Raw genomic sequence first — 27,237 nt, forward strand, 5'->3', positions numbered from 1 at the left:
GAAGCTCCAATGGTTTTGTACCTTAAGTTGGCCGTAGCCTTTCGTAATTAGGCCTTGCCTTGTAGGCTTGGTTCCCTCGAGATTTAGTAGCCCGATTTTCCCGTTCTTACTATCGGATGACAGTCCCCGATTCGGGGCGACCCCATAGGCTTAGGCATATTTAAATGATTGGGCATAATCTCGTGGACTCTTACTGCCTTTGGGGCTTCATGCCACTGGTTAATGATGGCTCGGGGACTTAGAAGGTTTTGAAGCCAATATTTATTCTAAGTTACATAAAGATAACATTGCTCATGTAAGCGTGAACCGATGAAGTATAGAAGGTTAATTTCTCACTTTATTACTTCAAATGTAGTGTAAATAATCGAAGATATAAAAACTATCCGTCATGGCGAGAATGAACTATCGGGCACGATTCATTTGATCGTTTAACCCTTAAAATAAATTCTATTATTCACGCCTTGGCTTTTGATGTCTAATAAAATTGTCTTCAAAATTTCCAAACTCTGATCTATGAATCTTGATTCAGGGTGTGGTTTTCCCCTAGTACTTGAGGCCGAATTTTGAGGGCTCGAGCACTTATGATCTGATGTGGGAAGTCCCTAGTCCCTTGTGTTTGACCGGTCTTCAAAACTAGAGTAGCACACTTGTTGTTTCCTCGTTAAAAACCTTCCTGTAAAACCCACTTAAGGAAAAACCATCTAAGAAAAAAAGAGTACAACACGTGCTTTTAGACATAATTCTTGGACTTGGCTTTGAATGAGTACCTGCATGAGTTAGTTCGAAGGATAATAAACCTCAAAGAAGATTAGGTATTCATACCTTATCAGTAGTACCACTTTAAGTGTGTTGTATTCTAGTTGTTTTGTAGTTGCATGCCATTTTTGGACTCAAGCTGGTACTAGCCCTTTCCAGTTATACCGATGACTCTGTATGGTCCTTTCCAATTCGGGACTAGTTTCCCGTCATTTAGGTTCTTTGTATGTAGTGTGACTTTTATCAGTACTAAGTCCCCGAGTTGAAAGTAGCAAAGGATTTCCCTTTGGTTGTAATATCTCCCTATCCACTGCTTTTAAGCTACTAACCGGACCGTGACGACTTCTCGTCGTTCGTCTGCTAAATTTAGAATTATGGCCATGGCCTCACCGTTTGATGTTTTCGTAGCATATTGGAACTGTAAAGCCCCGTGAAATTTCACCTAAAACCCGGGGTTTCGTGATGCCGGTGTGAACTTATGCTTTGATGAGTTCAGACTTGTTGGGTTGAACAGTGCATTGGGGAGTTGAATTTTGTTTTGGAAGTGCAGGGCTTTTCTACGGCCGCAAAACTCATCGGCAGATCATAGATCTACCTCAGACTGAAGCAGAAATCTGGGCAAATATTTGGACCATTATGCGGCCGCATAATCATTTCGTGGGCCGCACAATCCATCGCATATCCAACAGAAAAAATTTTCGGAGGGAAGTTCTGCGGCGCATTATACGACCGCAGAATTGGTCTGCGGACAGCAGACCGGTCGCAGAGTGGGGCAGAAATGCCCAGTTTCGGAGGGCCATTATGCGGACCGCCGAAGCGTTATGAGGTTGCATATGCGACCTCATACTGCATCGGGGCTTTATTTTTCTAATTTTTTTACCTGACTCTATTTCGATATATTGAAGTAAAGGGCCATTTTCGAAGCAAAAATCTGATATTTTTAGAGAGAGGGAGTGCCCTAGAGTGAGAGGTGAAATCCCTAAGCTAATTGTTCATCCAAAATCTTACTCAAGCCTTGAAATTCAACAAGAAAGCTCACAAAGATTCTATCCTTAACCTTCAATTTCGTGATTTTTCTGAAAATAGGTAATGAGAAAGGTAATTCTTGGGGGTGGGAGTTGTCCATAATGCATGCATGTACTATCAAGGGCTGGGGGAAGAATGTTGAGCTAAATTGGATAGACTTTGGGTAGTGGAATGAAGGAGTCCACCATAGGAGGACCTTAAACTAATAATACCCACCTAGTGTTAGATAAAACGCTCAAAGGAGCTGGAACCATTAACTCCCTCCTAATTTGTGTTCAATTTTTCTATGTCTCTAAAAAGATCAAAGTTGCTAGGATTTTCGAAACTGTGTAGTGAATTAAGGAAAGCTCAAAGCGAGGTATGAAGGCTAAACTATTTTTCTGCTATTGGAATTCTCGTGTTCTTACAAAACTCCATCGTGTAAAGTTCGAATATGGAACGCTATTGATGTGGGGTATTCAAACTAGTAAAATTCATTTTCGATTGCCATACCGTGTTAGAACCCTCGTGTGTTAATGATTCTCTGTTTTTGACTTAATAATGTTATACCCCTTTTAGGAAGAAAATATTGTATGAAATCAATATGATTAAACACATATTTCTCATATGATGAAACCTTACGAACTTACACTTGCTAAGGCCAAATATGCTAAATGGTTGATTTAAAAGGGAGATCTATTGTACAAACTATTATCGTTTTGGGAATCCAAAGTATAATATTGTGAATACACCTCTACCCACATATATTGGGGTGAGGTGGTGGGATCATTTGTGTAGAATTTGTGGTATTGTGAATACACCTCTACCTGCATACGTCCAAAGTGTGACATTGTGAATACACCCACCCACATATATTGGGGTGAGGCGGCAGGGCCGCTTTGTGTAGAGTTGTGAAATTTTGAGCACACCTCCATCCGCATACATTAGGGTGAGGTGGAAGGGATGTTTTGTATAAAGGTAGTTGCAGAGGATCCCCGACAAAAAAATCATAAATATTATCGAAAGTTCTTAATAAATTTCCTTTGACTTTAATGCCTTTATAAGCCCTTTTACGGTTACCATGGTTCATCATATTCATGTTGTATTTTCAAGTCCTTTCATAGGTGTTTGGTTTTCGTACTAGTACTATTCGACATGTACTAATGTCTCTATTTCCGGGGGTGCTACATCTTTAATGGATGCAGGTAGTTCCACAGTGGAGGGCATTGACCAGTGATAACGATACACTCTCTTCCTAGTTGGCTTGGTGAGCCCACTTCATTTTGGGGTCGTGCATCTTTTGCTCTATGTGTATTTTGTTTTGAGGTATAGCCGGAGCCATGTTACCGGCATGATCATTGTACTCTTTTGTATCTATTCGAGGCTCCGTAGACATGGTGCGGGTTGTGTATTGGTATTGGAAGGTCAAGATAGTAATGCCGTATGTGTATTACATATTCCACTTCAACTATGAAAGTGTATGTATTTTGAGACTTTATAAATAGAGTAACTAATGGTGATAGAATTTGTGTTATTCATGAACCTTCTTGGTGTTAATTAATGAAGTTTATCTTCACTTTATTTATGGGTGAGTTGGGTAGAAGAAAATTTAGCAGGCTTGCTCGGCCGGGTTATCTCGGTCGAGAGTCGTTCGCGCTCCTCGAGATCAAAGCGTGACAGGGATCTTAAGCTTGATTCCCCCACTTCTACTAAAATCAAAGCCTTTGCGATGTAGACTAGAGAAAATGGTGTCTCATTGGTACTCGACCTCGAGGTTGTTCGATATGACCATAGGACCTCAGGCAGAATTTCCCTCCACCTTAGTTTTGAATCGATTAGTATTTTCTTTAGGTTCTATAGTATGGTCTTGTTTGTCGACTCCGCTTGACCGTTCGAGCTCGGGTGATAAGGGGTCGATAAAACATTTTTTGATTTTATGATCTTCAAAGATTTTATTAACCTTGTTGCTGATGAATTGTCTCCCATTGTCACACGTAATCTCAGTTGGTATCCCGAACCGAAAAATTATGTGATCCTAGAAGTCGATATCCTCCTTCTCTCTAACTTTCTCAAATGTCCGTGCTTTAACCCATTTGGAGAAGCAATCGGTCATAAGCAAGTTGTACTGAGCCTTACCAGGTGACCATGGTGAAGGACCTATGAAATTCATACCCCACTTCATGGGGTATGCCTTTGACACTCGCCATATGTTTTTAACAAAGTCCTTTGCATCCTTCTCCATTTCATTCCAATAATACCCGTCCCTGATCAATTTTTGAACAAACAAATTCCACTTCTGAATGGTTTTCGCAAGTGCCCCTCGTGGACCTCCCTCATCACATAATTGGTCTCCCCGACCCCTAAACACCTTGCTAATTGTCCAAAACATGATCTTGGGTATAGTTGGCCTTCCACTAAGAAAAACTTGACAGCTTTAGTTCGAAGGGCCCTCGATTCTTTAGGATCCGATGGAAATTTCCCCTTCTGAAGGTAGTCCACGTATTGCTTTCACATATCTCAAGTCAAACTCATTGAATTTACCTCGGTATGAATGGCCTCTATCACTGAGCTCATCCATTGAACCACCATTCTGCAGTTGAATTCTTCGGAGTCTAGTGATGATCCTAAATTAGCCAACGCACCAGCCTCACTATTATGATCTCGAGGCATATGTTGTAGTGTCCATTCGTTGAACTAATATAACACTACTTGCAATTTATCTTAAGTACCTCCACATCCGATTTTCTTTGACTTCAAAAGTTCCATTTACTTGGTTAACAACGAGGTGGGAATCACACTTGGCTTCGATGACCTCAGCCCTCACGTTTTTAGCTAGTTCTAGACCTGCAATCATAGCCTCGCACTCGGCTTCATTGTTAGTCAATTTCACATTTATAATTGATTTCCTTATTATGTTACCTGTGGAAGGTTTAGTATGATACCCAACTGTCATGCCCCAAAACCAAGGAGCGCGACCGGCTCTCAACCGAGAGAACCCAACCGAGCAAGTCTGTTAGATTTCATTCTACTCAAACTCATCCACAAATGGAGATAATACATATTTTCATTAATTAGACAAAATGGTGTTCACGTCTACAATCCTAATTCATATCCAATAGCTTCATTATTTTTAAAGTATCAACGGACAATTAATTCAACTACAACATAACCTCTTTTGTCTTTCCCAGCACCAATACACAACCTACACTATGTCTACGGAGCCTCTATAGATAAAGAAGAGTACAATGATAATGCCGGCAACAAGGCCCCGGCTATACCTCAACCATAATACATAAAGATCAAAAGATACATAACCCCGAGATGAAGTGGGGCTCACCAAGTAAGCTGAGAAGAAGGTGTACTGCTATCACTGATCAATGTCTCCAGCTGTGGAACCACCTACATCCATTTAAAGATGCAGCACCCCCGGCAAAAGGGACGTTAGTACCGTCGAATAGTACTAGTATGAAAACTAAACACCAATTTAAGAATTTAGAAATACAAGATAATTATGATGAACCAGTGCGGTAATAGAATAATATAGATAACTGTCTCAACCATATCAAGCTTATTAAAAGCTATCAACAACATTTATAGGATTTAAGATGAGATCCTATGTAACCATCTTCACACAAAGCGGCCCCGCCGCCTCACCCGATGTATGCAGGTGGAGGTGTACGTACAATACCACAACTCTAATCATGTGGCCCTACCGCCTCACCCCAATGAATGCGGGTGGATATATAACCATAGTACTAAGAACTTACACAAAGCGGCTATGCTGCCTCACCCCAATATATGCGGGTGGATATATAACCACAGTACTAAGAACTTACACAAAGCGGCTATGCAGCCCCACCCCAATGTATGCGGGTGGTGGTGCCACAATAATACCAAAACCATACACAAAGCGGTCGTACTGCCTCACCCCAATGTAAGCGGGTGGAGGTGCAGTTCCACAATATCATAATTCCTACACAATGCGGTCATGCCGCCTCACCCCAATATATATATGCTGGTGGAGGTGTATCACAATCACAATCTCTATACCATTATCTCCACACAAAGTGGTCGTACTGCCTCACCCCAATGTATGTGGGTGGAGGTGTATCACAATCACAATTTCTACACAACTTGGCATAATACCTTTCACATAAATCACGACTAGAAATTATAACATGTGGATACGTAATCCATAGTTTGGGACAAATCCTCAATTTATAATGCAATATGATAAGAGTATTTGAAATACGAATTGAACATATATCTTCATCACAAAACTTATCGGAATACTCGATTTAAAATCAACATCTCGGAACTCACAAGGATAATGAGAATTCCAACTCTTAAAGAAGAATTTAGCCAACACACCTCACTTGAGCTTCCTTACACTCTAAATATTCCGGAATTCTTAGCAACTTTAATCTATTTTAGAAATATAACAAATTAAATCAAAATTAGGAAGATGATCATGGTTCTAGCTCATTTGAGCATTTTATCAAACACTAGATGTGCATTAGGGTTTCAAGATCCTTTTATGTAGGATTCCATCATCCCACAACCCAACCTTTACCATTTTTCGCTCAATAATCTTCCTACAACCCTTGATAATACATGCAAGTAAAATAACCAACGCTCTTACCCAGAAATTATCTTGCTTATTATCCATTTCTACACAAAATTTGAAATTGAGGGTTAGGGTGTAGAATCTTACCTCTAGGATGAAGACCTAGTGAGTTTTCCTTCTCAATCTTTCAAAACTTGGGCAAGAATTGAAGAACAATTATTGGAGAAAACCTTCTCACTCTAGGGCACCCTCTCTCACTCTAAAATGTCAGATAATAGCTCAAAAATGACCCAAAGAGTGTATTTAATGAAATAGGGTCGGGTTTTAAAAATCCAAAAATGAAGCTCCGGAACAGATTCTGTGGTCGCATAATTGGTGTCTAATATGACCAAAAATCTGCCTGAGTCTGCGGTCACTATACGGTCCACATAACAGTTATGTGGTTGCATAGTACACCACATAATAGTTATGCGATCGCATAGTCGACCGCATAATTGCTTCCAACTGAGCCAATTAACTGCCTCACTCTGCGGCCATTATGTGGTCCGCAGAGTGATTATGCGGTCCTATAATGGACTGCAGAAATGCACATTTCTGCCAAAACTCTTTCTTTACTTTCTTGTGCATTGTTTAACCCAAAAGGTCCGAGCCTTACATGAAACATTATTTTCTTTGTAAATTTTACCAGGCCTTACACTTAAGTACTTTGAAATTTTCCAGGGTGTTACACCAACCCAGACCCTTTCACATTCGAGGCACCATCCATGAATGAATAAGGTCCAGACCCCGAGTATGATACCCAACCCAGACCCTTTATCGACCTCGGGGATCATGGACGGTGTGAAATCGGCCACGACGTTTGTATTCAATATCGTAATCGCTAATCTCCACGGCCCAATTTTCTAGCCGGCCTGAGAGTTCAGGTTTGGGCATAACATTCCTTAACGGGTACGAGGTCACGACATATATAAGGTGACACTGAAAATATAGTTTTAGTTTCCTAGATGCATTTAGCAAGGCAAGCGCCAATTTTTTTAGTTGTGGATACCTCATTTCGGAATCACCTAAGGTTCTACTAACATAATATATAGGAAATTGTATACCGTTTCCTCCCGAACTAGGACACCACTTACTTCTACCTCGGACACTTCCAAGTAAAGGTATATCTACTCGTTCGTCTTCATGGTGTGCAACAAGGGAGGACTTGATAATTATTGTTTGAGTTCCTCCAAAGCCTTTCAGCACTCCGAAGTCTAGGCTAAGTCATTTTTTTCTTTAGTAACGAGAAAAGTCGGTGGCGTTTATCTGATGACCTAGAGATTTATCAGCTCAATGCGGCTATTCACCCGGTTAGTCTTTGCATTGCCTTGACATTGTTGACCACAATGATATCTTCTATAGCCTTTATCTTATCCGGGTTGATCTCTATTCCCAAGTTAAATACCCTAAAACCGAGGAACTTACCTGAGCCGACTCCGAAGGCACACTTCTCTGGGTTCAACTTCATATTGTATTCCCTTAGTATGTCGAATATTTCCTGCAAATGTCTCAAATGGTCATCTGCTCGTAAGGACTTAACTATCATGTCATCAATATAAACCTCCATCAATTTCCCTATTTGTTCCTCGAACAGTTGATTAACTAGGCGTTGGTATGTGGCACTGACATTGTTTAACCCAAGGGTATCACATTATAATAATAAGTGTTGAACTTAGTTATAAAAGAAGTTTTCTCTTGGTCCTTCTGGTCCATCCGTATTTGGTTGTACCCGGAGTAGGCGTCAAGGAAGCTCAACGTCTCGTGCCCTGCCATCACATCGATTATTCGATCGATGTTGGGCAAAGGAAATGAGTCTTTTGTGCATGCCTTATTTTAATCTTTATAATCTACACACATTCTAAGTTTGTTTCCCTTTTTAGGTACGACGACTACGTTAGCTAGCCAATTCGGGTATTTGACTTCCTAAATGGAACCAATTTTTAAAAGTTTAGATACCTTTCCTTGATAAGTATATGTTTGACCTCCGATGACATCCTCTTCTGTTTAACTAGATGGAAGCTCTAATCGAAAATCAATTTATGAGTCTTTATCTCCGGTTGGATTCCTTTCATATCTAAGTGGGACCAGGAAAAACAATCGGCATTAGATTTAAGAAAATCAATGAGTTATTTCCTGAGCTTGGGGTATAATACCGTGCCAAGGTATACCTTTCTATTTTGTAGATGCTCGAATAATATGACTTGTTATAGTTCTTTGATTGTTGACTTGGTGGCATCAGTGTCATCTGGTGCTACGAAGGATCTTGGGACCCCGAAGTTATCTTCCTCATCTGTTAGATGTTCCTCTCGTGTTTTCGGCTCGGTCGAGGCCGAGACATGTGATTTCTATTTGGTGCATTTATCTTCGATCATTCCCTTATCTTTTGATGTCGTGATCGTGGGTACTAGGATCACTTCTTCGATGGTGAACATCTCCTTTGCATCCGGTTGTTCCCCTTAGACTGTTTTGATTCCACCTGGGGTTGAAAATTTCAATGCTCCGTGCAAGGTCGATGGTACCGTCCTCATGCTATGAATCCACGGTCTCCCGAATAAGGCGTTGTACCTCATGTCCCCCCTCTATCACAAAAAGCTTTGTTTACTGAGTGGTTCCGGCCGTGTTGATCGGTAGGGTGATTTCACCATTCGTTGTCTCGCACGCCATATTGAACCCGTTCAGTACTCAAACTGCTTGTACGATCTGATCCAACAACCCTAATTGTTCCATGACTCTCCATCGGATGATGTTGGTTGAGCTACCTGGATCAATTAACATGTACTTAGCTCGATATTTATTAATAAGTACGAATATTACCGGTGCATCATTGTGGGGATGAATGCCCTCATCATCCTCATTGCTAAACGAGATGGATCATTCCAGAACATAATCTCGAGTTTGTTTTTCTCTCATTATTGAGACTTCGGTGCATTTATCATCGGTCCTTGGGGAACGCTAACTCCTCCAATAATCATGTTAATCATATGCTGGGGTTCATCCTGCTCCACCTACTTGTTGGCGTCAGTGTTCTTGAATTGATTTCTGGCCCGCTCACTTAGAAATTCTCGAAGATGTCCATTATTGAACAAATAAGCTACTTCAGCCTTTAACTGTCGACAATCCTCGGCTATATGCCCGTTAGTACCGTGATATTTGAATATCAAATTGTGATCCCTCTATGCCAAATCGGTCTGGTGTGGTCTCGACCATTTGGTCTCCTTGATGCGACCGATGGATGACAATACAGTTGTTGCATTAACGTTGAAGTTATATTCTAATAGCCTCGAGGCATCTATAGCTCCATGTGATCTATCGAACGCGTATCTATTCACCAACCCTCGATTGCTTAGACCATGATCATTTCTTTTAGCGTTCGTGGTCGGATAGCGACTGGGTCCATTTCTTCTTCTATCTGAGTTATAAGGCTGGTATTGATCTTGGGGTGGATTCAACTCCTGATACACTACTCTTTTAGACTCGTCATTCACTCTACTAGGATAAAACGACCCCGTTGGGGTCCCTAATTGGTCGTCCTTGATTCTGATCATTGACTGATACCTGTTGTAGACATTGGCGCAGGTAACCATTAGATACTCTACCAAATTTTTCTTCAGTTGTTGAGACGCAACCGAACCTCGGGTGTTGTGCCCCTGAGTAAATGCTTGAATGGTATAATCGTTTGGAATTAGTGGCAGGTCTATCCTTTCCATTTCGAATCATGACACGAATTCCCTAAGCATCTTGTTATCCCTCTGCTTAACTTTGAATAAGTTTGACTTCCTTATCTTAACTTTAATGGCCCCAGCGTGAGCCTTAACAAAGGCATCTTCAAGCATAGCAACTGAATCAATAGAGTTTTGAGATAAATTGTGCTACCATATCATCGCTCCCTTGGATAGGGTTTCCCCAAATTTCTTCAGCAATACTGACTGGATCTTATAATCCTCGAGGTCGTTACCTTTTGTTGCACATATGTAGGAAGTAAACTCATTTGGGTCTGTGATCTTATTGTATTTGGGAATATCGGGCATTCAGAACCTTTTCGGAATCGGCCTTGGTGCCGAGCTCGGGGGGGAAGGCTTCTGAATGAAATTATCTGGGAGCACCTCCGATCGACCCTCGAGTTGTAAGTTTTCACTTTCTTATCCTTTGCCTCTATCTTCTTATTGCCGAATTCTGTCCGTTTTGTCAGTGCCTCGAGCATTATCATCACCTCGGAAGTGTCTCTAGGTGGGGACCCGTCGGGTTTTTTGACAATCCAATATTCGCTCTGAGTGCCTTCTCCAACCGTTTCGGTTTCAGCCACATAGTGTGCGTGATTTTTACTCTGCAGGTGTGCTATGGCAACTTGTTGAGCTTGCAACATCTCAAAATACCAAACGTAAGCTAACTTCATCGCCTCTCCCTTCTGGTGCCTCGCGAGACAATGGCTGAGGTGCCCCGTGAATGCTTTTATTGGGATCAGTCGGTACGTTGATATTGATAGCAACCTGGGAATTGGCATCGACTGGATCAACGATTGGAACGCCATTAGGGTTGACATGGGGTACGTTGTTTCTTGGCACCCCATGGTTATTTTCACCGTGGTGGCCTGATTCGGTGTTAACACCTAAGTGAGCAGATTAAGAATCAGACATATTCAATAATTCTGAAATCGAAATTCAAAGAACAAGTGTAAAATAGAGCATGTTATCAAGATTCGTATTAAATCACCACTATTATCCTTAGTTCCACGGTGGGCGCCAAACTATTTACCTTTAAAACGGATAACAATTAAACTTATACGCAATTTAAAAGATACATGATTTAATTTAACACAAATGGTCAAAGAGCAGTAAATAATTGAATTTAAATGAGATAAAACGATCAACCTTATGGAGAAATAATTAAGCCTTGCATTATTCTTTAACGTAAACGATCGATTTCAATCGAGCCCTCGAGATAGAGCCCATATCGAGCTAAATGAGAGAACTATTGAAGAACACTTAGAATAATTAATGAGAATCAAAATGAATTTTATTGCCATGATATGCGTGCAAAAACAATGTCAAAAAGTAAAGGGGTCCTCCTCTTTATACAGTAGAGGAGTTTAACCTAATACGAGTTTAAATAATGTAAAAATCTCTCCCTTCCTTTTCTCACACGAAATTATGATCCGCAGTCGGTACCGAGTGTGATCCTCGCCATAATATCCGGCTGATGACAGATATTTTGGCTCCCCGTTTATATATTTTTTAACCGCCTTTCCTTTATCCTCGATTCTTCGTCTCACACGAGCTTGAATCTCCCCGGGTTTGGCCGTGCTCGAGATTCGATGTATCATTCGTCCGCTCCTGGTTTCGATCTGTGGGTATCTTCGATCTCACTTGGACCTATAACAAGTATCGTCGTTTCTCGCCTAACAACGGGAAATCGGGGGTAATTCTATCCTCGAGTATACCCGTATACAAGCTCTAAATAAAACGACAAAAACATAATAAAAAAATCTCTTGCACTTTTTAAAAAAAAAAAACTAAATCATTTTACATTGTTTACTCGAATTATTGCTGGCTTTAAGACGGAAAATGACAATCTTATGTGGACCCGTTGAAGTGATGTCTTATATTAAATGATTGAAGCACACAAATATTGGTTTAGTTAAAGTTAGTAGTTATAACTTCCACCGTCCCATTTAGTTGTCAAGTTTTCTTTTGCACACACATTAAAAACTATAAATTATAATACGTGTTTCACACTAATTTATCGTTTTCTCTCTTCAGTAAAATGTGCATTCTTTTAATATTGTTTACTTTCAAGAACAATTAATATGAAGTGTAAAATGGGAAAAAGTTAGTTAATTTTATCTTGATTTTATAAATTGCAATTATTTTTTCTTAATGGAATGGATATTTGTTCTTGTGGATGTCAAGTTGAACTGAAAGTATCACGGACACCAAAATATTTGGGTCGGGTATTTTAGTATTGACCTGTTTGCCAAGGATGAACAACATTTAATTAGATTATGCTCGTGTGTTGGGATATTTAATGTATATCATGAACTGTACACGATCAGATATAGCTTGTGCTATAAGTAAATTGAGTCGATAGACGAGTAATCCAAGTCAATCTCATTGGATGGCAATGAAACGAGTTTTGGGATATTTAAACCATACCCAGGACTTTGCTTTGCACTAAAGTAAATATCTTGCGGTGATTGAGGGATACTGTGATACAAATTGGATTACCGGTTCAACTAATTCTAAGTCCACAAGTGGATATGTATTCACTATTGGTGGAGGAGCGGTATCTTGGAAGTCGTCCAAACAAACTTGTATTGCACGCTCTACAATGGAGGCTGAGTTCATAGCCTTTGATTAAGCCGGTGAAGAAGCTGAATGGCTCCGGAATTTTTTGGACGACATTCCATTTTGGCCCAAACCATTGGTACCAATATGCATACATTACGATAGTCAAGCGGCAATTGGAAGGGATGAGAGCGTTATGTATAATGGTAAATCTCGTCATAAACAACGAAGACATAAAATCGTTAGTCAATTACTCTCTAGAGGAATTATCACGATTGACTACGTAAAGTCAAGCGATAATGTATCGGATCTACCTACAAAAGGCCTAACTAGAGAGGTAGTTGAGAAATCATCGAGGAGAATGGGACTATGGCCGAGAACAAGTTATTGTGGCGGTAACTCTACCTAGAAGACCGGAGATCCCAAGATCTAGGTTCAAGGAGATCAAACAAAGTCATTAATGACGGTTCAACATTGTCAACTAAAATTATGATTTCTAAATTTGATACAAGGTATATCAAATAGTGTATCTACGAGATGACACATTTAAGAATCACCTATGTAAGTGTGAAGTATTAGCCGCTTCAAGGAGAATTTTGTAAGGCTGGTTCTCTAAGCACTTATGAAACCAGACGGTGTTCATGGCTGAAACGAACACCACAATGAGAACCAAAGACGGTTAAGGGTTGATTGTGTGACTTATGGTTGTCTGGGTATACAACAAAGTTCGACGGTTCAAAGATATCAAATCTACTGATTGACCGAGTATATCCGACATAAGTTCACTACGGAAAGTTCAAAGGGAAACCTACTTATCCAGATGCGATTAATCCTTGCTTGTGAATCACACATTTTTCATACATAGTTCTATGATATAGCCATTCCTCATTCATGTGGGGGATTATTGGGTTCTTAAGCTATTTTAGCTTAAAAGAGGGTGAATGAAAAATAGAGAAAAAATAAAATATGTGAGTTTGCCTCCTTGACAAAGGGACATTGTCTCATATTGGAGGAGGAAAAGACTTTTGATGGGTATATATATACAATTGCTCTTCTTCTAGATCTTAAAGAGTTAAGAAGAAGGCAAGCCTCGCGCCGTCGTCGTCGTCACTCGCTTCGGCTTCAGCTTCGGATTTAGACCAAATTTATTTGTTAATAGTAAATATTAACGTAGTATTATTAAATTAATATTAAATCCAAATTATCTCCTCTTCCCGTCCGTTTTGTGCAACGGAAAAGTAATTTCTCTGTCCGTCCGTTTTTCGTAACGGAAAAGCAATTTCCTCTGCGTTTGAATTCCCGTTTTAATTTGCAGAAATGGCCATTTACGTTATGGCCATTTTACGTCACTAACCCTCTTCGTTTGAACTCAACAGGTTGGGGCTATAAATAGCGGTCCATTCTCTCAGATTTTTCATACGAAATTCGGTATTCTCCTCCTTTCTTTTGTATTGGTTTAACTACAAAGAAAGAAACAATAAGTGTGATTTGCTACTGATCATTATGTTCGTTGAAATAATCCAAAACCTCGGGTACTAGAGGGGAATAAGTTTCTTAAGGAAATACTGTGAATTCAGTGGGCTCAGATTAAATTCTGTTTATTTTACATTTTTGTTTATATGTTATTTTATCTTCTCGTAAATTATTTTACAAATACAATTTGATAACAGACAACGAGATAAGATACAAAGAGATATGTATCGATCTTATCACTAATATAAAGAGTATCTGATAAGATAAAACTGATATCAAACCTATGTATTATCTATTACGACATTCCTAACAGTACAAATTAGCCATCAGAGGAATGAGGGAAATAGACAAAGACCAATTTGATCTAATTCTTGAGTTCAACCAACAAGTCAATATCTCTATATTTGATAGGTTATGCGTCCTGCTATGTTTTGTTGATCTAACAAAACTTAATAATAAGAACCAGATGGGGAACCTATTTCACATCCCCAAAAGTTCTCAAGAACAAAAAGTCTCAAGACTAGTGCATATTCTAACATTCAGAGTCAAAGAGGGAACAGATGGATATCAGTTCCCTTGCCGACTGTACCTGTCAACCACCCACAGCTGTAAAGTCGCTGCAACTGTTACTGCACACACACACAACAATGCAAATAGTGCAGCAGTCACTTTATGGGGAATGCTCTTGTACCTGATGTGCTTGCATCATCCAAGTGACACCACTTATGCAATATTAACATGAAGAAAAGGAAAAAAAACACTTGCACATTCAAGAATCAAACCTCTCAAGTGTTGCCTACTTGCAAAGTGACTTTCAGGGCTTCAATAACATAGAGTGTTTGTGCTTTAACCCACTTGGAGAAGTAATCAGTCATAAGAAAGATGTGCTGAGCCTTACCAGGTGCCCATGGTAAAGGACCTATGATATCCATACCCCGCTTCATGGGGCATGCCTTTGACACTCGTCGTATTTTTGAACAAATTCCTTTGCATCCTTCTCCATTTCATTCCAATAATACTTGACCTTGATCAATTTTCGAACAAACAAATTTTGCTTCTGAATGGTTTCCGCAAGTCCCCTCGTAGACCTCCCTCATCACTTAATTGGTCTCCCCGGCCCCTAAAACTATTGCTAATTGTCCAAAAAATGAACTTCGGTACAGTTGGCCTTCAACTAAGCAAAATTTAACAACTTTAGTTCAAAAGGCCCTAGATTCTTTAGGATCCGATGGCAGTTCCCAATTTCGAAGGTAGTCCATGTATTTATTTCGCCTATCTCAAGTCAAACTCGTTGAATTTACCTTGGCATGACTGACCTATATCACTGATCTCATCAATTGCACCACCATTCTGGAGTTGAATTCTTTGTAGTCCAGTGACGATCCTAAATTAGCCAACACACTGGCCTCACTATTCTGATCTCGAGGAATATGTTGTAGTGTCTATTCTATGAACTGATGTAACACTACCTGTAATTTACCTAAGTACCTCCACATCTGGTCTTCTTTGACTTCGAAAGTTCCGTTGACTTGGTTAACAACGAGGTGGGAATCACACTTGGCTTCGATGACCGAGGCCCCCACGCTTTTATCCAGTTCTAGACCTGCAATCATAGCCTTATACTCGGCTTCATTGTTAGTTAATTTCACAGTTCTAATTGATTTCCTTATTATGTTACCTTTGGGGGGTTTAGTATGATACCCAACCCAGACCTTTTCGCATTCGAGGCACCGTCCATGAATAAGGTCCAGACCCCCGAGCTAGTCCCCGAGGAAAGTAATAGTTCTTTATCGACCTCGGGGATCATGGCCGGTGTGAAATCGGCCATAAAGTTTGCCAATATCTGGGACTTTATAGCAGTTCAGGGTTTGTATTCAATATAGTAATCACTAATCCCCAAGGCCCAATTTGCTAGCCGGCCTGAGAGTTCAGGTTGTGCATAACATTCCTTAAAGGGTACGAGGTCACGACACATATAGGATGACACTGAAAATATGGTTTTAGTTTCCTGGATGCTCTTAGCAAGGCAAGTGCCGATTTTTCTAGGTGAGGATACATCGTTTCGGCATCACCTATGGTTCTACTAACATAATATATAGGAAATTGCGTACCTTTTTTTCTCCCAAACCAGGACACCACTTATCACTACCTCGGACACTGCCAAGTAAGGGTATAGCTACTCGTTTGCCTTCGGGGTATGCATCAAGGGAGGACTTGATAAGTATTGTTTGAGTTTCTCCAAAGCCTTTCGGCACTCCGGGGTCCAGGCGAGGTCACTCGTTTTCTTTAGTAACGAGAACAATCGGTGGCTTTTATCTGATGACCTAGAGATGAATTATCCCAATGTGGCTATTCACCCGGTTTGTCTTTGCACTGCCTTGGCGTTGTTGACCTCGGTGATATCTTCTATGTCCTTCATCTTATCTGGGTTGATCTCTATTCTCTAGTTAGATACAATAAAACTAAGGAACTTTCCTGAGCCGACTCCGAAGGCACACTTCTCTAGGTTCAACTTCATATTGTATTCCCTTAGTATGTCGAAGGTTTCCTGCAAATGTCTCAAATAGCCTTCTGCTCGTAGGGACTTAACTACCATGTTATCAATATAAACCTCCATTGATTTCCCTATTTATTCCTCGAACAGTCGATTAAATAGGCGTTGGTATGTGGCACCGACATTTTTAACCCAACGATCATCACATTATAAAAATAAGTGTCGAACCTAGTTATAAAATAAGTTTTCTCTTGGTCCTCCGGGTCCATCTGTATTTGGTTGTAGCTGGAGTAGGCGTCGAGAAAGCTCAACATCTAGTGACCTGTCATCGCATCGATCATTCAGTCGACGTTGGGAAAGGAAATAAGTCCTTCGGGCATGCCTTATTTAAATTCTTATAATCTACACACATTCTAAGTTTATTTACCTTTTTAGGTACGATGGCTACGTTAGCTAGCCAAGCCAGGTATTTGACTTCCTAAATGGAACCAAGTTTTAAAAGTTTAGATACATGTCCTTGATGAATGTGTGTTTGACTTCGGATGACCTCCTCTTTTGTTTAACTAGATGAAAACTCTGATCGAAACTCAATTTTTGAGTCATTATCTCTAGTGGGATTCATGTCATATCTATGTGGGACCAAGAAAAACAATCGGCATTAACTTGAAGAAAATCAATGAGTTTTTTCTTGAGCTTGGGGTATAGTCTCATGCCTAGGTATACCTTTCTATCTGGCAGATGCTCGAATAATATGACTTGTTCCAGATCCTTGATTGTTGACTTAGTGGCATCAACGTCATCAAGTGCTACGAAGGATCTTGGGACCCCGAAGTCATCTTCCTTATCTGTTAGGCGTTCCTCCCATTTTTCCGGCTCGGTCAAGGCTGAGACCTGTGATTGCTATTTGGTGCCTTTCTCTTCGATCAATCCCTTATCTTTTGATGTCGTGATTGCGGGTACTGGGATCACTTCTTCAACGGTGAATATCTCCATTGCAGCGGGTTGTTCCCCGTAGACAATTTTAATTCAACCTGGGGTTGGAAATTTCAATGCTCGGTGCAAGGTCGATGGTACCGTCCTCGTGCTATGAACGCACGGTCTCCCGAACAAGGTGTTGTACCCCATGCCCCCTCGATCACATAGAACTTTGTTTGTTAAGTGGTGTCATCCGTGTTGACCGGTAGGGTGATTTCTCCCTTCATTGTCTCACACGCCATATTGAACCCGTTCAGTACTGGAACTGCTGGTACGATCCGATCCAACAACCTCAATTATTCCATGGCTCTCCATCGGATGATGTTGGCCGATCTACCTGGATCAATTAATACGTGACTAACTCAAGATTTATTAATAAGTTCAGATATTACCAGTGCATCATTATGAGGTTGAATGCCCTCAGCATCGTCGTTGCTAAACGAGATTGATCCTTCCGGAACATAATTTCAAGTTTCTTTCTCTCGTTAGGGAGGCTTTGTTGCATTTATCATCGGTCTTTGGGGAATTTCAACTCCTCCGATAATCATGTTAATCACATGTTGGGTTCCTCCTGCTTGACCTGCTTGTTGGCGTCGGTGTTCTTGAATTGGTTTTTGGCCCGCTCACTTAGGAATTCTCGAAGATGCCCATTATTGAAAAAATGAGCCATTTTTTCCTTTAACTGCCGACAATCTTCGGTTATATTCCCATTAGTACCGTGATATTTAAATATCAAATTGTGCTCCCTCTATGCCAGATCGGTCTGGGGTGGACACTATACTCGCTGCATCTACATTAAAGTCATATTCTGATAGCCTCGTGGCATATCTGACTCCAGGTGATCTGTCGAACGCGTTTCTATTCACCAAGGCTCGATTGCGTCGGATAGCGACTTGGTTCGTTTCCCCTCCTATCTGAGTTGTAAGACTGGTATCGATCTCGGGGTGGCTTCAACTCCTGATACATAACTCTTTTACACTTGTCATTCACTCTACTAGGATAAAACGACCCCGATGGGGTCCCTAATTGGTCGTCCTCGACTCTGATCTTTGACTGATACCTATTGTGGACATTAGTGCAGGTAACCGTTGGATACTCTACCAAAATTTACTTCAATTGTTAAGACGCAACTGAACTTCCGGTGTTGAGCCTCTGAGTAAATGCTTGAATGGTCCAACCGTATGCAACTGGTGGCAGGTCCATTCGTTCCATTTTGAATCTCGACATGAATTCCCTAAGCATCTCGTTATCCCTCTGCTTAACTTCGAATAAGTCTGACTTTCTTGTCTCAACTTTAATGGCCCCAGTGTGAGCCTTAACAAAGTCATTTGCAAGCATAACAATTGAATCATTAGAGTTTTGAGGTAAATTGTAATACCATATCATCGCTCCCCTGAACAGAGTTTCCCCAAATTTCTTCAGCAATACTGACTCGATCTCATAATCCTCGAGGTCGTTGCCTTTTATTGCACATGTGTAGGAAGTCAACTTATTTGGATTTGTGATCCTATTGTATTTGGGAATATTGGGCATTCAGAACCATTTCGGAATCGGCCTTAGTGCCTCGCTCGGGGGGAAAGACTTCTGAATAATTTTTTTGGAATCCGGTCCCTTCACTATCAGAGGTGCCCCCAGGATCTGATCAACCCTCGAGTTGTAAGTTTTCACTTTCTTATCATTTGCCTCTATCTTCTTTTTGTCGGATTCTACCCGTTTTGTCAGTTCCTCGAGCATTTTCATCACCTCAGAAATTTTTCTGGGTCGGGACTCGTCGCGTTTAGTGACAATCCATTTCTCCCTCCGAGTGCTTTCTCCAACCGTTTCGGTTTTAGCCGCGTTGTGTGCATGATTTTAACTCTACAGATGTGCTATGGCAACTTGCTGATCTTGCAACATCTCAAAAATCAAACGTAAGCTAACTCTATCGCCTCCCCCTTCTGGTGGCTTGCCAGACGATGGCCTAGGTGCCCCGTAAATGCTTTTATTGGGATCAGTCGGTAGGTTGATGTTGATAGCAACATATGAATTGGCATCGACTGGATCATCGATTGGAACGCCATTAGGGTTGACATGGGGTACGTTGTTGCTTGACACCACATGGTTTTTTTCATCATGGTGGCATGATTCGGTGTCAACACTTAATTGAGTAGATTGAGAATCGGACATATTGAATAATCCTGAAATCGAAATTCGAAGAACATGTGTAAAATAAAGCATGTTATCAAGATTCGTATTAAATCACCACTATTATCCTTATCCCCACGGTGGACGCCAAATTGTTTACCCTTAAAATGGATAATAATTAAACTTATACGCAATTTAAAAGATACATGATTTAATTTAACACAAATGATCAAAGAGCAATAAATAATTGAATTGAAATGAGATAAAACGATCAAACCTTGTGGCGAAATAATTAAGCCTTGCGTTATGCTTAAACGTAAATGATCGATTTCAATCCAGCCATCGAGATAGAGCCCGAATCAAGCTAAATGAGTGAACAATTGAAGAACACTTGGAACAATTAATGAGAATCAAAATGAAGTCTATTGCCATAATATGCGTGCAAAAACATTGTCAAAAAACAAAGAGGTCCTCCTCTTTATATAGTATAGATGTTTTAACCTTAATACGAGTCTAAATAAGGTAAAACTCTTTTCCTTCCTTTTCTCACACAAAATTATGATTCGCGGTCAATACCAAGCGTGATCCTCGCCATAATATCCGGTTAATGGCGGATATTTCGGCTCCCCATTTATCGTTTTAACCCCTTTCCTTCATCCTTGATTCTTCGTCTCACTCGAGCTTGATTCTCCTTGGGTTTGGCCGTGCTCGAGACCCGATGTATCATTCACCCGCTCCTGATTTCGATCTGTGAGTATCTTCGGTCTCACTTGGGCCTATAACAAGTAGCGTCGTTTCTCGCCACAGCAGGAAATCGATGGTAATTCTATCCTCTATTTTACCCATATACAAGCTCTAAATAAAATGACAAAAACATAATAAAGAAGTCTCATGCACTTCTTCTTCTTTTTTTAACAAAAAAAAAACTAAATCATTTTACATTGTTTACTCTAATTATTTCTGGCTTTAAGATGGAAAATGACAATCTTATGTGGACAAGTTGAAGTGATGTCTTATATTAAATGATTGAAGCACACAAATATTGATGTCTTATTATTAAGTGATGTCCCATTTTGTTGTCAAGTTTTGTTTTGCACACATTAAAAATTATAAATGATAATAAGTGTTTCAGAACTAATTTATCGTTTTCTCTCTTCAGTAAAATATGCATTCTTTTAATATTGTTTAATTTCAAGAACAATTAATATCAAGTGTAAAATTGGAAAACGTTTGTTAATTTTATCTTGATTTTATAAATTGGCAAGTATTTTGGGGGAAGTACTTTTAATAATCTTAACCATTGTTTTAAAAGGCGTAAGAATAAGGCGAGACATTTTACATATGCCTCAACGGGGCGTAAGCTCCATATATGTGTGTGTGCGCGCGCGCGCGCGCTCCATCCCTACAAAAAACTAATCAAAATAATCTATTATACGCTACTTACAAGCACAAGTAATTTGAATCTAAAAGAATAAAGTTTTCTATATGGAGGAACAAAAAGGATAATTAATCTCCAATTTGAACTTTGAATTTACCTTTGTGTTTGTAAAAAAAAAAAAATATTCGTTGCTTTTGGGAGATATGAGCAAACTAGCGGACAAGATAAAAAATTGAGAAAGACGATGAATTATGGTTTAAATCAATAAAAAAGGTCTTGACTTTTAAATTTAATACTTTTGAGTTCCTTTTTAAATCTTTTGAATAATTACCAAACTAACTTTGAGAATTTGAGTATTATATGAAAGACTTATTCAACAAATTTTGTTTTAATTTGAAAAAGTCTCTAGGACATACTCTTCACTAAAAAAATGCGCCTCCAACATCTGGGAATACGCCCCGAACGTCGGGGCATATGCCCCAACACTACAAGAAATCATAGCTACGACGATATTTATTTAGTGACATATATAGTAAATGTCGAAAAATTAATTCTTTGACATTTTTTAAGAAATGACATAAATAAGTGATATTTAATAATAAATGACAAAACTATTGAGACTTTTGTAGTGAAGCGTCACAATATTAGTCGATATTTAGTGGCATTTACCGCTAATGAAGGAAATTTTTTAACTTTATAATATTTAATCCAGAACTAAACACTATTACGAAGGCTGTCTTCTCTAAGAACCCTACCGATCCCCTTTTCTCAACCCCAATTAGGCGTTCCCCATTTTATGTTCACTAAACAGCCGAGGTCGCCATGTGGTGCAGAGAATCGAAAGGGGAAACTACATGGGTGTTAGATTGTCCTAGAATTCTAAACATGACAGAAGGTCACCAAAATTTAGGCCGCCTTTTACACACAATCGACTGCCATATTTAATCTATTCTCTGTAATTCTCAAACATCTGGTCGATGATATTAAGATTTTGATAAGCATTTTTCTATTCTAATCTGTTGTTCGCTGGATTGAATTTCTAGTTAACTGCCTTTAAAACTTTTGCTACCTTTTCTTTTATTTCCGTCGTATTCTATTCATATCAACTGTTTGAGCAAATGCCTTAGAGGTTTAAATAAAATTTAATAGACTGGCTTTGTTTTATTAACATGAGGTTAAAGTTTGCACTTCTTTTGATTCATCTTTTCATGTTGAACTGATTTTGTATTGGTAGTGATGAGATTATTAACATTATTTAGCTGTTCAATTGTTCTTACTACTATAATAGAACATTGAACTAAATACCATTTACTAGTACATACGACATGCATCAAACGACGCAAAAGGTAATGAATTAAATTATAGGACTATCTTTGCTTCAACTAGATAGTTTGTTTGATTATTTGTTATTGACAAACTATTCTATATTGAGCCAATGAAATAACACTCTATATTGTTTCCCTATAAGAGAGAAAATAATCGAATATTAAATTGATTTGAAATGTCTGATAAGATATGGATTACTAGTTTAATCTTGATCTTGGTATTTTTGACATGTTAAAACATTTTTAACGTGTTGAACCTTATTCGCTGCTGAATCGTGTGATGTTGGTTCCAACAGAAGGATATTATATAATAACTTCTCTTATGTTAGAATTATTGTGGTTGTGCTTGATGGTGACTCTAATCCAAACAGCACGATAAATTAGATTGGAAAAGAATCTTGTTTGTGATGGTTGACTGGAAAAGAAGCTTGTAGATACTTGTTTATGAAGGTAAGGTAAATGACCATTATGATTATGTGTTTGATGATTTAGATTGTGGATGGTGTAGGGTATCTTGTGAACATCAGCTTTATTGACAATTTATGTTGGATAAGGAACATTGACATTGAATGTTAGGACTGAAATTGATCAATCATTCTGTTGAATTCAAGAGTAGAGAAGGAATTAGTAAGCCTGTACAATGATACTAGAGATTGCTAGTTCCTTTTCTGCATTGTTAGGAGTTTCGGGTTCAAATATCTTGAGATTTCTGCAAAATTATTATTGTTTGCCTCAAGTTGATTAAAAATTCCATTTTGTCAAGGTGATCTTGATATCATTTCTTTCTACATATGATACTTTAACACTGGAAAATAATATTTTTTATGTTATTTCCCTTTGATTTTGCTTATAGAAAGTATTATCCACCATTCTCGGGACAATGAAATATGGCAATTAGGAAAAGATTACAAAAGATGTTCACCTAACGGCTGGCTGAGAAGGGTACATCATTTGTGAAACACTTCCTATAGTTGTATGTAACTCTATCTCTATTAGTGGAATGATATTTTCCATAAGCTAATGATGCCAAATTGATTTAGTTCTCTTAAGCCTACTATTGAATTTGGCTTTATGTTTTCTTGCAGATAGTAGTAGTCGCATGACTCCTGTATTTCTTCAAGATATTATATGAGGTACAATCGCATTGTTCTTTTTGCTACTTAGTAATTTTCCTAAATCAGTTTAGTAATGGTTCTTTTCTTTTTCAATTTCAGTTTTTGGAAGAAGAGTTTAGAGGAACGTGAGAACAACTAATTCAGAGGAATCCTGGACTTGAGGAAAACATGAACACTAAAGCTAAAACTATTACCAACGATGATTGTTTTGGAACTTTCAAGGGAAAGTTTATGTAATTGAATGTTGAAGTAACTATGTGTTTGATTCAAATTGTTTGTACTGTACTAGGAATTAAAGTATTGGAATGAGCGTCGATGTTACTTTGAATACATTATTGTTAATTAATTATTTTCTTTTAATATTTAGCCATGACTAATAATTGTTTTCACATTCATATTAAAAGTCAAAAACTATAAAAATAATAATAATGACATTTATATATATGTCGCAAACACGATAGGTTAAGAACTCAAATTATTGACATTTGATAATGTCATAACTAAATGTCACAAATTTTTTGACGACATTAAGTTAAATGTCTGGAAAAAAATGACATTGAAATTTCTGACATTTCATTTAAATGTAAAATAAATGTCGGTAAGTGATTTTATGATACTTATGTGACTTACGCCGACAGTTATAAAGTGTGGTCGTATGTCATATTTCTGTTAGTGCAGATTGCTGGGAGTACGCCTCTTGAGACTTTAGCCTCACACCATCACCCCGGGGCATTTTTGGTACGCCTCGCCCTGGGGCTCACCCCGAAAATGCATTTTAAAACAGTGATCTTAACAACCAATACGGGAAGGAGGGAGTAAGTAATTTGGAGTGTGTTTTCCTCAGTTCGTTCTAAAATTATCCAATATATTATACTCCCTCCGTTTCAATTTATGTGAACCTATTTGATTGGGCACGAATTTTAAGAAAATAGAGAAAACTTTTGAACTTGTAGTGTAGAATGAAGCATATATATTTTGTGTGGTTATAAATCATTGCATAAAAGTAAATTGTTTCCAAATAAAGAAATAGATCATTCTTTTTTACACGGACTAAAAAGGAAATATGTTCACATAAATTGAAACATACGGAGTATATATATATATATATATATAGATATGGATTTGTGGAGCAGTCTTTTATCATTAAAATAAACACCAAATACGTAATAAAGTACTATGCTCTGACAGAAATTAAGATTAGAGAAATATTATTGATGAATCAAGCAACAAGGATATTACTACTGGCGACTGGCGTACGATTTCTAATGTAATAGAACTCTTGATCACTTGTTTTGGATGAAAGAAGCAAGACGCTTGATCAAATCTTGAGATTTCTCAGCTTCAGGATTAACCAACTGAAAACAGTGACCTTCACCTTCAACTTCAATGAACTCCAAATCCCCTCTCCACCCACTTTTCTTCATACCCTCAACGAACTGAATCCCAATTTCTCTTGGAACATACTCATCTTTCTCCCCAATACATAACAACAACCTAGAGCAGCCTAGCCCTGACAAGCAAGGAGAGTTAAGAGCAAGTGGATTAATCATTGGGCTGTGGAACCCATCTTCAGATGGTGGGCTAATGGTGATCCAGTTTTTGAAAGATATACCTTGTTCAATGTTGTCAAGTGGGACCAAGAAGTAAGGACAAACAAGAATTGAACTAGAGATGATGACATTTTCATTAATACCACCTTTTCTTCCAGCTCTCATGGCCATGTGATAGACTATATTACCACCAGCACTGTCCCCTACTATAGAAAATCTACTAAAATCCCCGTGGTTTTTCAACCATGGCTCGTATTTATTATTATAACTAGTGAATTTTCCACTAACGTCATGTGACGCGACCCACTGAAGTGCAGTCCAACAATCTTCGTAAATTGTTTCCACATCATGCTCCGGGGCTAGTCTGTACTCTACAGAAATACCAATGGCATTTGATTCAGAGACCAAGAAGTTCATGTAACGATGGTGAAAGTTATAAAAGGCAGAGCCTAGAACGAGTGCACCGCCGTGGTAATACACTAAGATGGGAAGTTTTTGGGTGATGGTAGTGATATTTTTTGGAAGGTAAGAGTCTAGCTGAAACATGAGGTGAAATTGTAACATCTTTGGAGGAGACACCAGTTTCTGGGTCATGAATTGATGGGGGCACGTAGGCTAAGCCAAGTGTGTCATAAAAACGTTCGACTCAAGAGTCTTTGTAGATTCTGTACCAAGGATAGATATCAGCGACTAACTCATTCTTGTCACTCGAAGCCATGGAAGTATATGGACTGAGGGTAAAAAAGATGGCGGAGAATTAAGTTGATTTGGGTATATAAATTGGAAAACAGCAAATCATTTGGGTTCATGTTTAGATAATGGGATTAGTTTGCCTTGTTTCTCTGTATCGGTACGTGGTCAAAAAATGTGCAATGACCTTTGGCAAGCTTCTAGCAGCCATAGACTAATCAAACCTATGTTTGGTAATTAAGATTAAGAGCTGAGGTTGGATTGAACGAAATGTAAAAGTGAGAGAATAATGGTCATTTTCTTTTTGTTCGGTAAAAGAATAAAAATATTTATAGACGAATATGTACTTATTTGGTGGAGTATATTTTAACAAATTGTAAAAAACTATATATCCTATTTTTCAGCTTGTCAATCTTAATTTCCTATATTAAGATATTAACGGGTAGTTTATGATTGCTTACATTGTAAGATTATTTAAAAGATAATTAATTGCATGAGTAAAGTAAAATTCTTTATATTGTTAATGTTTAGGCGAGGGTGAGTACTTTCTCCGGCATACCAAGATGACGGCATTAAAATTCAGCATAAATGTGATGCTTGGTACGGATTAACTCATGTACTCCCTCGGTTCACTTTTAACGGGCACGTTTTGATATTTTACGCCCCTTAAGAAATAATAAATGAAGTGCATAATTTATCTTAATACACATATTAATTGATGCATATTTTATTGGATTTTAAAAAATGATTTAAAATGAGTAATAAATATTGTAAGTATAACAGAGAAAAAAATTATATTCTATTGACATGCGTAAAGTGACAAGTAAAAAATTTATTTTTAATATACACGCCAAATAAAATTGAGAATAAAAGGGGAGTACCTTATAAAAATCCCTCATTATTCTCTCTATCGCTTTTTAGACGCTCGACTGCATAAGCAAGGATGTAATAACTAGGAAATGAAAGGGTAAAAATATCTTGTCTAGATTATGGAGTATTTTCTAACAAACTTTTGTAATCTTGGAGAAAAGCTTCAAAGTAATCTAGTTTGGGTTCATAAAAGGAAGAAAAGTCTCGTTTGGGTCATACTCGACAACCTTCTAGAAACCATACCTCAAAACAAGAATTAAGATCAGAAGGAGAAAATGGAAAAATCTAAATTTCTCGTGAATGTGGGATTGATGCTAAACGAATTACCCTTTAACTATATTTGCCTGCCACGGCGAAGCATTACTTTTCTAAATTGATAAGTCGATCTGTTAAGGTGGCGTCGTTATTCTAAATAGCCAAGTACCTATAAGGAATTATCTTGAGATAAAAAGCTGCTTGCTCTCATTCATTGAGAAATTCCTTATTATATTCAAGTTATACATTCTATAGTTTAGACACTACTAAAAATCAGGTAAAATACCTGACTATGCCATAGCGATCAACGTTGGTCGGTCAACAAAATCGACAAAAAAAA

The 27,237-nt window shown here is 38.6% G+C and overlaps 1 long non-coding RNA gene and 1 pseudogene across 2 annotated transcripts; one reads left to right on the forward strand and one right to left on the reverse strand.

The window, feature by feature from the left end:
- The first annotated feature begins 22,566 nt into the window (after positions 1–22,566).
- Positions 22,567–23,894, forward strand: LOC104109382 (uncharacterized). Of its 2 annotated transcripts, XR_011411125.1 has the most exons (4): positions 22,567–22,821; positions 22,852–23,390; positions 23,503–23,550; positions 23,632–23,894. It is a non-coding gene; the product is annotated as an uncharacterized lncRNA (long non-coding RNA). The 2 variants fall into 2 exon arrangements; XR_689218.4 differs by having other exon boundaries at positions 22,567–23,390.
- An 802-nt stretch (positions 23,895–24,696) lies between these two features.
- LOC104109383 (2-hydroxyisoflavanone dehydratase-like) lies at positions 24,697–26,122 on the reverse strand (annotated as a pseudogene).
- Between the last annotated feature and the right edge of the window lie 1,115 nt (positions 26,123–27,237).

The sequence above is a fragment of the Nicotiana tomentosiformis genome, chromosome 9 (assembly GCF_000390325.3).
Source record: "Nicotiana tomentosiformis chromosome 9, ASM39032v3, whole genome shotgun sequence".
Lineage (NCBI taxonomy): Eukaryota > Viridiplantae > Streptophyta > Magnoliopsida > Solanales > Solanaceae > Nicotiana > Nicotiana tomentosiformis.